We start from the raw sequence: 12,556 nt of genomic DNA on the forward strand, positions 1-12,556 counted from the left end.
AGGCGAAAAAGCAAAAAAATTGACGCAGTGGGTATGCCAGGTAGAGAGACGGGAAAAAACAAAAAAACATCCATTTAGTCGTTGAAGCTGTGTTAAAGTTTAATAGTTACTTACCGGCCTCCGCGCTTAAAAATAGTTGGTCTCAAAGCTTTATTAAGAAGCAGAAATTTTATTTAAGAACTAAAGCATGTAATCCTATCCTAATGGAATGAAACTAAACTTCTGTGTATTTATTGTTTTCATTAATTACTGCAATAATTTCACTTATCACCGTAATTCCCCCAAAATAAAACCCAAATAAAAATAAAAATAAACAAAAAAAACAAAAAAGCACACACACACAAAATGAAAACACCCCAAAACCAAATGAATGTGTTTCGTTTCATTTTGATTGGTCCACAGTGACGCAATTGAAATAATATTGTGGTTTATTACTATTTTAACCAAATCAAGAACGAAGAAACGATTTTCTACGACCATTGTTGAGTTCACTGTGTTTTTAAAAACGGAAAACAAGAAAACATGTTAGCATGGATTTATAAATATTGAACTCCCCCTCATCCCTAAAAGAAAACGAAAAATATAAGAAATGTGGATTATATATTTTGTTTTGTTAAGTATTTTTGATAGTGTTCTAGTTGGTCAAAATGTATTTGAACTAAATATAGGACGTAAAACTTAATATGAGGTAAAGAAAACACACCCAAAACAAATGAAGGCTTTTCGTTTCTATTTGATACAAAAAAATAAATAAAAGCCCTACAAAAAAACAAACAAATATATCTGTTTCAATCAGAAACCGAAAGTTTTATAAACGAAAAAAAAAAAAACACGTCAGCGAATATTCATAAATAATGGACCCCACATTCCTATCTCTCTCCCAGATGGAAGAAAAGTGTATATGGAAACGAAAAATACGAGAAACGTGAAGTATATCTCATGTGTTGGTAATTATTTTTAATTGTTTTGTAGTTAGTTAAAATGTAATTGAGGCAAATATAGAACGCGAAAACCGGATGTGATGCACAGAATGCTGCGAGGTAATTGCTATAAATCTAACAATATGTAAATAATGGTAATACAAGTAATGGGAAATGACATGCATAACTTTAAAGTGATTTAATGATTTATAGCAATGCGTGATGGCATGTGTTAGTTTTAGTAGAGTAAATGATGTTTAACAATGTGTGGCAATTGAACTGCCGTAGTGAATTTGAGCTGTGGTTCATTTTTTGTATGTTTGTGTATATTCCAGAATAATAGAATGTCATCGTTGCAACCAATTACAAGAGGCGAACTGCTTTGGGGGAGAAATCAGTATTTTTGAATAGCGAAGTGTACTGGTAGTTGTAAGCGTATGAGTGTGCAATCTAGTTAATAACGGTGTCAGGCCAATAGAGTTATAATGGTTATAGAAGTACCCAGTCCAGTTTAGGAGTGTAGGAGGAATTTTCAGTTAGAGGGGGAAATATGAGCTACTTCTCTTTAGGTTTTGGCAATCGTGATAATGTCGCTCCTAGGATATAAGATAAGAGTTTATGATATCTACCGTATGTGTCTTCAAAACTTATTAATAAGGGGTATATATATATATATATATATATATATATATATATATATATATATATATATATATATTGCTTGTGACGATGAAATTGTTTTCCTGTTTGCGAATTCCCGTTTCAAACATTCTGAGGATAAAATACATAAAAGGTATGGACGTTTAGAAATTTATCAAATCATAAAACAGAAATTAAATGTATATTTAAAATCACCCTCTGAATGAGATTCTACTTTTTAGGCGATTATGTGTGAAAACATAATTATTGTAGAATTTAGACTGAGTTTAATTGCATATATAAATTTTGCGTAAAATGACACCCTTTTTTCGGGTCACTCTAACTTTTAGGGCAGTTGACTAAGTCTAACCGTGTATGTTATAAAACTTGCAATCGCTTTATTTTTCGCATTATCGCCCAGACTTGACGTTAATACAATAAAAAAGGCGGGTGTTGCATGACTACTCGCAATGACATATTTTATTCTAAATTTTGATCAGGAACATTAACATGACTACAACTTTAAAACAAAAAAATTACTACATCTTTACGCTGTCTGACCCGAAAAAGCGATCATTTTTCTGGCAATTTTATATGCAAAACCGACGTTTTGTTGTTTTTTATTTATTTTTTCAGGCCGTTTACACATGATCGCTTGAGAAATGAAGAATCGTAATTTATTTTCTGGTGAATAAGTATAGGTTGCAGAATTCTAATGAGAACTTTATTTGTTTCACAACAAAATGTTATGATTGCGAATTGATGAAATAAAAAAAATAAAACAAGTCGCGATAATTTGTGCAAAGTTTTCAAAGTAATCATCAAAAATAGTAGAATCTTATTGGGGGGGGGACGTAAAAGTAACACCTAAAAAAGTAGAATCTTATTTTTTGGTAATGGCAACTGAAAGATCTATTTTTACAATTATTATTATTATTATTATTATTATTATTATTATTATTATTATTATTATTATTATTGACTCACAAGGAACTTTTACACAGATTATCAAAGATATCTCCTTGAAAACAGCCTGTGGTGTTCCCTAGTAGCTGAGTGACAACAAGTCTCCTCAGATTTCCAGTATTCCTTACCTCTTTCCCTAGTATTGCCAAATAAATTTGCATTATCGCAACAGCTGCTTTCCATTGATTTCTCTTTGGCAGCCGTTATTCGTCTTCACTGGAATTTGAATGACAATAAGCCTCCTCAAGGTCCAAGTTCTCTTCGCCCGCACCCAGCGGAGATTTGGTCAGTGCTCTCCTCGGTCTTTCCTTTCTCCTCGACTCTACTTGGCTATTGGTCTCACTTATTTTTTTAAGGGGTGAGTTCATTGATGTGGTGATGGGGGTGGGAGTGGGGTTAGAGAACTTATAGATATGCAACTTCAATGTTCTTGGTTCCATATGGCGTTTCATGTTTTACATCTACAGCAGTTTGTCTGCTCCGCGCTTGTTGCTCATGTGTGTTAGTTTCCACATTCAAGGAATTTCCTTACTATTTCAGCTGCTTTCATTATTGTTGTTCGTTGTATTTTCCCAGTCATTTCTCTGATTCCAATTTCTCCCATTCGTTTTTCAAAGTTTTTCAGGATTGTTTTTGGTGTCCCATTTATTATTATTATTGGCTCACATGGAGCTTTCACACAAGTCAACAAACGATCTGATTGGAAACCTGTGTTCTCTGGAGGCTGAGTGACAACAAGTCTCCCCAGACGTCCAGTTCTCTCCACTTCCTTCGATAGCATTTGCAAATAAATTTGCATAATCTCCCGGGCCATCATCAAAATTTTCTCTTTGAGAACAACTTGTTTAAGGGACAGCAGTCTCCCCATAATTTTAGTACTCTTCACCTCTTTCGATAACTTTGCAAAAAAGAATTGGCGTTATCACAATAGCCATTACCAATGATTCTTCATTGGGATTATGGTGGCATTAAGCCTCCAAAAGTCCCAGTCCTCTTTGCACTCACTTAATGAAGGACTGACTAGTGCTTTCTCTGCTCAGTCATTCCGTCCTCCATGACCCTCCTCTGTTATTTGTTGTGGTGCCAATTTATGGTGACATACACACACAAAAACGGGGCAGTACCTTACAATCATACAGTTTCAGTTTTCATGATTCCGTGTGATGTTTCTTTGTGTTTTACATCTGTAGCCGTTTCTGTGTGTCCAATTTGTGTCTGTAGTTCAAGTTTGGTGTTAGTCTACACATTCAGGAGTTTTCCTTAATATTTCTGCAGTTTTAATTATTTCTATCCGTTGTATCTTCTCAGTCATCTTTCTAGTACCAATCTCGCTCATTCATTTTAAAAATTATTATTATTATTATTATTATTATTATTATTATTATTATTATTATTATTATGTGTGTTATTATCATTATTATATTTTTATGATTATCATTATTATTTTTATCGTTATCATTATCATTGTTACTGTTATTATTATCATTATTATTGTTATTATTACCATTATCATTATTATTGTTATCATTATCATTATCATTATTATTGTTATAATTTTCATTATTATTGTTATCATTATTATTATCATTATTATTATAATGCTTCTAATTAGTTTTTTTTTTTTCAAAGATTTTCTGGATTGTTCCTAGTGCCCCTACTATTATAGGTAATATTTTGATTTTCTTCATCATCCAAATCCCTTTTAACTCTCTGGCTTGCTCTGTGTATTAGCTCCGTTTCTCCTTTCTTTCATACTCAACCTGTGGTCAGCTGGAGCAGCAAATTCTACAATTTGACAGAACTTTTCTTTCTTGTTAATTATTACATCTTGTATTCTTGCTTGGATGGGTTTATCCGTCTGTATGTCCATGTCCCATAGGATTTTGTGGTTCTCGTTTTCGAGTACTGTTGCGGGCTTATGCTTGTACCATTTTTCTGTACGTTCAAAATGCAGTTGTTTGCATAATTCCCACTTAGTCGTGCCTATTTTTGTATTCCTTTTGGGCCAGTTTGCTGCATTCACTTACTATACGGTTTATCGCTTCGTCTCTTTGTTCACAGAGTCTGCATTATCTTTTTTCTTGTGTTTTATCGATCTTTGCTTTGATATGGTTGGTTCTTATCGAGTCATCTTCTGGTGCAGTTATCAGTTATTTCTCGTTTATATGTCCTTTTCGCATCTATGTCCAAATGTTTTCATTATTATTATTATTACTATTTTAATTTTCATTATTATTATTATTATTATTATTATTATTATTATTATTATGATTTTTATAATTATTATTTTCTTCTTCTTCTTCTTCTTCTTCTTCTTATTATTATTATTATTGGCTCACAAGGAACTTTTACACAGGTTATCACAGATATCATTGAATACAGCCTGTGGTTTTCCCTGGAAGCTGAGTGACAACAAGTTTCCCCAGATTTTCTAGTACTCTCCATCTCTTTCGATAGCATTTGCAAATAAATTGACATTATCACAACATCTGCTTGTCATTGATTTCTCGTTGGCAGTGGTCATTGGTCTTTACTGGAATTTGAGTGGCAATGAGCCTCCCCAAGGTCTCAGTTCTCTTCGCACATACAGTGGAGGTCTGGTCATTGCTCAGTTTTTCTTTCCCCCTTGATTATTTGGCTATTCGGTCTCACTCATATTCTGGGTGAGGGAGACAGTGATGTGGTAATTAGGGTTTAGGGAACTTATAGGTATGCAGCTTCAATGTTCTTGGTTCCATGTAGTGCTTCTTGTATTGTCTCTTTAACAGTTTGTCCGGTCTGCGCTTGTGGTTTGTGTGTGTTAGTCTCCACATTCAAGAGGTTTTCTTAATATTTCAGCTGTTTTCATTATTGTTTTCGTTGTATTTTTCAATCCATTCCTCGGATTCAAATTTCTACAATTCTTTTTTCAAAGGTTTTCGGGATGTTCCAGTGCTCCTCCTATTATTATAGGTATTATTTTGCTTTTTTCATCTTCCAGATCCTTTTCAGTTCTCTGGCTAGCTCTGTGTATTTGATCTGTTTCTCCTTTTCTTTGATATTCACCCTGTAGTCAGCTGGAACAACAAAGTCAGTCTTTTTAATTACTACATTCCTTATATGATTACGCTTATCGCTCCGTCCGTTATCATGCTGTGCATCCCTAAAGAAGGAATGTGGAATATTCCAAAAAGTGGAATATGCCAAATAAACCTTGTCACCCTTGAAAAGGAAATTTGAAATATAAAAAAAAAAAAAAAAAATTGGTGTCGCTGTTGAGGCAAAGCTAATAAAATGATTTGTCTTTCTTGCCCTTTTGGCTAAGATCAAAGTGTAGTATCTGTTCTTCAGGTGCTACATTTCAATTTCATCTCTCTCAGTGGAAGAGAAATCCTTTACGACTAAGACAATTTTTTCTCCACATTAAAAAACGACTCCGGTGTCTAAATCTGTCCCGTGGGGAGGCATTGTGAATAGGTACTATGTTTAATGTAACAAGGTTTTAATATTAAAAAAAGTAACTGGAAAAAGTTATTTCTGATTTAATTACAAAATGCCTTGGAAATGTCACTTCTGATTAATTATAAAATGCTCTGGAAAATGTCCATTCTGATTATTATTTTTTTACTTACCTCCCCACAAGGGCGGAATTGGACATGAGGTCTGTCATAAATTTAGGTGGAAACCAGCTCCCCAAAACAGGCACTCTGGTCAATAACAAAAATAAAAATTATCTCAGTAATGAAGGATTTCTCCTCCATTAACCAAGACCAAAAAAAGAGGGATTTAAGTCACGCAAATGCTGAAACTGACACTACACTCATAAATTCATGTTGAAGCAATGGTTGCCTAATCACAAACCGTGTTAATGTTTTTATGTATTACTTTCGAAAAGCTGCTGAAACAGTTTATGATTTAAACATTACTTTATTTCAAGTATATTTTAAGCAGTGGGTTACGGGATATGAAGTCAGTCCCGGAAATTACTCAAACCGTTTACGATTTAAACATTACTTTATTTCATGTATATTTTTAACAGTGAGGGGGGATATTAAATCAGTCCCGAAAATAGGTGAAACCATTTACGTTTACACATTACTTTATTTAATGTATATTTTTAACATTGGGATGGGAAATATGAAGTCGGTTACGGAAATGGCTACAACCATTTACGTTTTGGACATTACTTTATTTAATGTATATTTTTAACAGTAGGATGGGAGATAAGAAGTCGTCCTGGGAATGGCTGAAAAAGTTTACGATTTATACATTACTTTATTCCATGTATATTTTCAACAGTGGGTTGGGGATTATAAGTCAGTTCCAGAAATGGCTGAAACAGTTTACTATTTAGACACTACATTATTTCATGTATATTTTTAGCAGTGGGTTTGGGATACAAAGTCGGTCCCGGAAATGGCTGAAACAGTTTACTATTTAGACATTATATTATTTCATGTATATTTTTAGCAGTGGGTTGGGGATATAAAGTCAGTTCCGGAAATGGCTGAAACAGCTTACGATTAAAATATTACTTTATTTAATGTATATTTTCAACAGTTGGGTGGCGGATATGAAGCCAGTCCCGGGATTGAATGAGATGTGCAAATATATACTATCAGAAAGCATCGCCAAGTATTGAATAAGATAGGTGGAAAATATATAGTAGCAAAATACCCAGCGTCGCCCGGGATCGAATGAGATAGGTGAATGATATATATTAGCAGAATATGCGGATCTACCTGGGATTGGATAAGATAGGTGAAACATATATACTATGAGAATACTCAGAATTGATTGATTTGTTTGTAATGATATAATCAGCCCAGGCAATATATCAAAGTTATTATTTAAGTAAGGGGGAGCGACATAGTGGGTTAAAGTTATGAGAATTATTGTAAAAATTAGTAACATATCCAAGAATTATGAAAAATGATGAAATGTGAGTTACTTGATTGGTGTGTTTGTAATGATATAATAAGCCCAGACAATATATCAAATATATTATATAAGTAGGAGGGAGAGACATAATGTGGGTTTTTAATTATAAAAATTATTGTCGAAATTAGTAACATATCCAGGATTAAACGATTAAATGTAAGTTAATTGATTGTGTGTTTATAATAAAATAATCAGCCCAGGAAATATATAAAAGTAATTATGTTAGTCAGAGAGGGCGATAAGGATTGTTTAAATTATGAAAAGTAATTGTCGAAATTAGTAACATGTCCAAGAATTATGAAAAATGTAATATGTTATTTAATGCATTAGAATGTTTGCAATGAAATAATCAGACCAGACAATACATTAACGTTATTATTTTAGTAAGTGGGGCGATGATGTTGGTTAAAATGATGAAAAATGACTGTCGACATTAGTAACATATCCAAGAATTATGAAAAATTAGAAAATGTGAGTTAATTGATTGGTGTGTTTTAAATGAAATAATCATCCCAGATAATATATCAAAGTTATTATTTTAGTAGTAGGGGGTTGATAATGTGGGTTAAAATTATTAAAAATAATTGTCGAAATGAGTAACATTCTTCCGACCACTCTGTTGTATCAATTAAGATAAAAATGAAATGTAATAAGTCCCCAGACGTACCTCTTCATCGTACAGTATATCGATACACTAAGGCTGACTGGGATAGCTTCCGTACATTTATATCTGATCTACCTCTGCATTCCATGTTTAAAAAGGATGTGTCCTCTATAGTATTATACCTAACTGAATGGTTAATTGTAGGTATTGACCATTTCATACCCTCTAAAAAGTTTCAGCAAAAACCTAACAGCCAGCCATGGTTCTCTCCAGAATGTGCTGCTGCCATTGCGCACAGAAATCACTTTTTCCACTGCTTCAAACGTAATAGATGTATGGAAACTAAAGCCGTTTTCAGGACTGCCAGCAACCATTGTAAGAAAGTAATAAGGAACGCAAGAGTGTTGTATGCTCAATCTGTTAAGTCCAAAGTAGCTGAGCAGCGGCTTGGTTCCCACCAGTTTTGGCAAATAGCAAACAGAATCCTGAACAGAAGCGTGTGCTCCATCCCAACTATTATCAATGGACCTGAGGTAATCTCGTCAGCATCAGACAAAGCCAAACTCTTTGTCAAGAACTTTGCAGCTAATTCTACCCTTTGCGACCAAGACCGCCAACCCCCAATATTTCCTCCTGTATCAGAAAACACGCTATGTGATATACGTATATCTGTACGTGATGTTGCGAAGCTAATCAAAAACCTTGATTCGAGTAAAGCAACTGGCCCTGATGGTATTCCAATTATAGTACTCAAAAAACTTCAACCTGAATTAGCGCCCATACTTACAAAACTGTTTAAACGTTGTCTTAAGGAGAATAGTTTCCCATCTCCCTGGAAAATCTCATCAGTATGCCCTGTATTTAAGAATTCAGGTGATCGCTCATCCCCCTCTCAGTACAGGCCAATAAGTCTCCTGTGCGTCATGAGTAAGTTGCTAGAATCTGTGTTAAATACAGAAGTAATCAAACATCTCAACAAAAATAACCTTCTTAGTGACACTCAATATGGTTTCCGTTCTGCTAGATCTACAGCAGATGTCCTTACAGTTATATCGCATAGGATTAGCAAATCTCTCGACGGTGGCAATCTTTCTAGGGCAATTGCTCTTGACATATCTAAAGCCTTTGATAGGGTATGGCATAAAGGTTTACTTCATAAGATCGCTAGCTATGGTATAGCTGGAAAAGTCTTCTCAATTATTAAATCATTTCTTTCTGATAGGTTCATAAGAGTAGTAGTTGAGGGGCAAAAATCAGAAGCTCACAGTATTAATGCCGGTGTCCCTCAGGGATCCATCCTGGGCCCAACTCTTTTCCTGATCTACATTAATGATCTTCCAAATCATATCCTTACATCATTTGTAGACATTTATGCTGACGACACTACCATTTATGGTACCACATCTAAGACAGTAAATAACCAAGTTCTCTCCAATTCTCTCTCCTCTGATCTTGAGCACGTAGTACAATGGGGAAAGGAGTGGCTGGTTACTTTTAATGCATCTAAAACCAAGCTTCTCTCTTTACATCATCAACATTCTAATTCACATTTGTCATCAATTGAAATGAATGGCTCTCGTCTTCAGGAGGCCTCAAGTTTTGACAAGCTTCTGGGCTTGACCATTACTCCTGATCTTAAATGGAACACGTATATCAAATCTGTTGCCAAGGCCGCTGGAAAAATGGTGGGATCTTTCTATCGATCAGGTAAATATCTCACTGCTGATGCTATTCTCTACCTATATAAGAGCCAGGTACGTCCAAGGATGGAATAGTGTTGCCACATCTGGGCAGGAGCTGCTAGAAAGGACTTGTCCTGCCTTGATAGAGTTCAAAATAGACTTCGTAGCCTCGTAGGAGATGTCCTTTTCTCCTCCTTGCAACCTCTATCTCACAGAAGAGATGTTGCGAGTTTGTCTCTGATGTATCGTTATTTTCATGGAAAGTGTTCAACTGAGCTTCAATCTATGGTCCCCCCTCGCTAAACTTTCACAAGAAACACTCGTCTAGCTGTAAACACTATCAATAATTTCCCCCACTTTTTATCTGTGCCTAAACCTAAACGTAGATTCCATGAACAAAGCTTCTTTCTTAGAACTGCACGCCTGTGGAATTGTCTTCCGTTTTCCTGCTTTCCGGCTGACTACAATATGGTTGTGTTCAAGTCTAAAGTAAATAAGTTCTTGATGAGCCGTTCCATATAAGTTATTAAATTTACCAAATTTTCATTACTAATGATTACTATATTGACCAATTTCTACTGTACACTCTTTAACCCTTATCCTTGAGTGGCCTCTGGGCCTTGATAATGTGGTGATGCCTTTGTAAAAAAAAAAAAATATCAAAGAATTTAGAAAAAATGATTCAGTGTAACTTAATTGATAGTTGTATTTTTTATGAAATAATCAGCCCAGACAATATATTAAAGTATTTTTTTTAGTAAGGGAGGGCGACGAGGATGGTTTAAATTATAAAAAATTATTGTCGAAATTAGTAACATATCCAAGAATTACGGAATATGACGAAATGTGATTTAATTGATTGGTGTGTTTATAATAAAATAATCAGCCTAGACAATATATCAAAATTATTATATAAGTAAAAGGGAAGGAGATAAGGTGGGCTTAAATTATGAAAAATTATTGTCGAAATTAGTAACATATCCAAGAATTACGAAAAATGATGAAATATTTATTGGTGTGTTTGTAAGGAAATAATCACCCTAGACAATATATCAAATTTATTATTTAGTAAAGAGGGAAGGGCTAAAATGTGGGTAAAAATTATGAAAAATGATTGTCGAAAGTAACATACCCAAGAATTATGAAAAATGATTAAATGTGATTTCATGCATTAGTGTGTTTGTAATAAAATAATAAGTCCAGACACTATTTCAGAGTTATTATTTTATTAAGGAGGAGGCGATACTGTAGGTACAAATTATGAAAAGTGACTGTCAAAATTAGTAACATACCCAAGAATTATGAAAAATGATGAAATGGAATTTAATTAATTCGTGTTTGTAATGAAATAATCAGTCCATCAAATGTATCAAAGTTATTATTTTAGTAAGGTTGGGCGACAACGTTTGTTTAAATTATAAAAAAATATTGTCGAAATTAGTAACATATCCAAGAATTACGAAAAATGAAATGTGAGTTGATTGATGTGTGTGTTTGTAATGAAATAATCAGCTTAGACAATATATTAAAGTTATTTTAGTAAGGTGTACGATATGGTGAGTTTAAATGATGAAAAATTGTCAAAATTAGTACCATATCCAAGAGAAAGATGAAATGTGAGTTAATTGATAGTTGTGCTTTTTATTAAATAATCACCCAATACAATATACCAAGTTTAATATTTTAGTGAAAGGGAGGGGGGAATAATGTGGGGTGAAACTATGAAAAATTATGTTCGAACATAGTCACATATTCAATAATTATGAAAAATGATAAAATGTGAGTTAATTGACCGGTGTGTTTGTAATGAAATAATCAACCCAGGAAATATATCAAAGTTATTATTTTAGTAAAGGGGCGATACAGTTTTAATTAAAAATAGAATAATATGATTGTGCCTTCATTCATGCTGAACAGAACGCTCACAGCATGCCCGGCAACAATATATTACATGAAAAATGCTGCTGTGAAATTGCCACAGGTCCCGCTAGTTATTATTATTATTATTAGTAGTAGTAGTAGTAGTAGTAGTAGTAGGAGGAGGAGGAGGAGTAGCAGTAGTAGTAGTAGTAGTGATAGTAGTATTTGTAGTAGTAGTAGTAGTAGTAGTAGTAGTGATAGTAGTAGTATTTGTAGTAGTAGTAGTAGCAGTCGTACAAGTAGGAGTAGCAGTAGTAGTAGTAGTATTTGTACATTATGTTTTTCTTTTTACAGTTAAACAAATGAATCTAATAACCAATAAAATTTAATAATTTTGTGCACTATTCTCTTTTGACGCCGTCCTCTACTTGGGCATACAAATTGTCGACTATTTTGAATCATGAAAATGATTCAATAACATTAAGAACGAACCTTGCAAATCAATTTTGTTTTAAAAGAAATATAAGTCTTTGTGCCTCGTAACTTTCAATCCATTACAAAGAAAACATCTGAGAAAAGTATTCAGAGAGATTTACTCTTGTTATATACATGCTCTCTACCATCAATCCCATTGTACATTTTACATTTTGCGAAAATAAATACGGACATTTCACAAGTGTTTAAAGTTATTACCCACATTTTTTCTTCAACAAATAAATCTGTAATTGAATATTCAGAAAATTTAAACGAATCAGAATCGTAATCGGTACTCGTATCGGAATTAGGAATTAAGGACAGAATCAGTAATTGTATCGGAATCGGGACAAATTCTGGAATCGTCCGATCACTAATATATATATATATATATATATATATATATATATATATATATATATATATATATATATATATATAAATATGTGTGTGTGTGTGTGTGTGTGTGTAAATCCATGTCTTTTTATCCA

At 33.5% G+C, this 12,556-nt stretch overlaps 1 pseudogene; it reads left to right on the forward strand.

The window, feature by feature from the left end:
* Positions 1–5,803: 5,803 nt before the first annotated feature.
* On the forward strand, positions 5,804–5,919 carry LOC145291820 (U2 spliceosomal RNA; annotated as a pseudogene).
* The last annotated feature ends 6,637 nt before the right edge of the window (positions 5,920–12,556 follow it).

The sequence above is a fragment of the Euprymna scolopes genome, chromosome 12 (assembly GCF_053919585.1).
Source record: "Euprymna scolopes isolate OS-2025 chromosome 12, ASM5391958v1, whole genome shotgun sequence".
NCBI classification, from domain to species: domain Eukaryota; kingdom Metazoa; phylum Mollusca; class Cephalopoda; order Sepiida; family Sepiolidae; genus Euprymna; species Euprymna scolopes.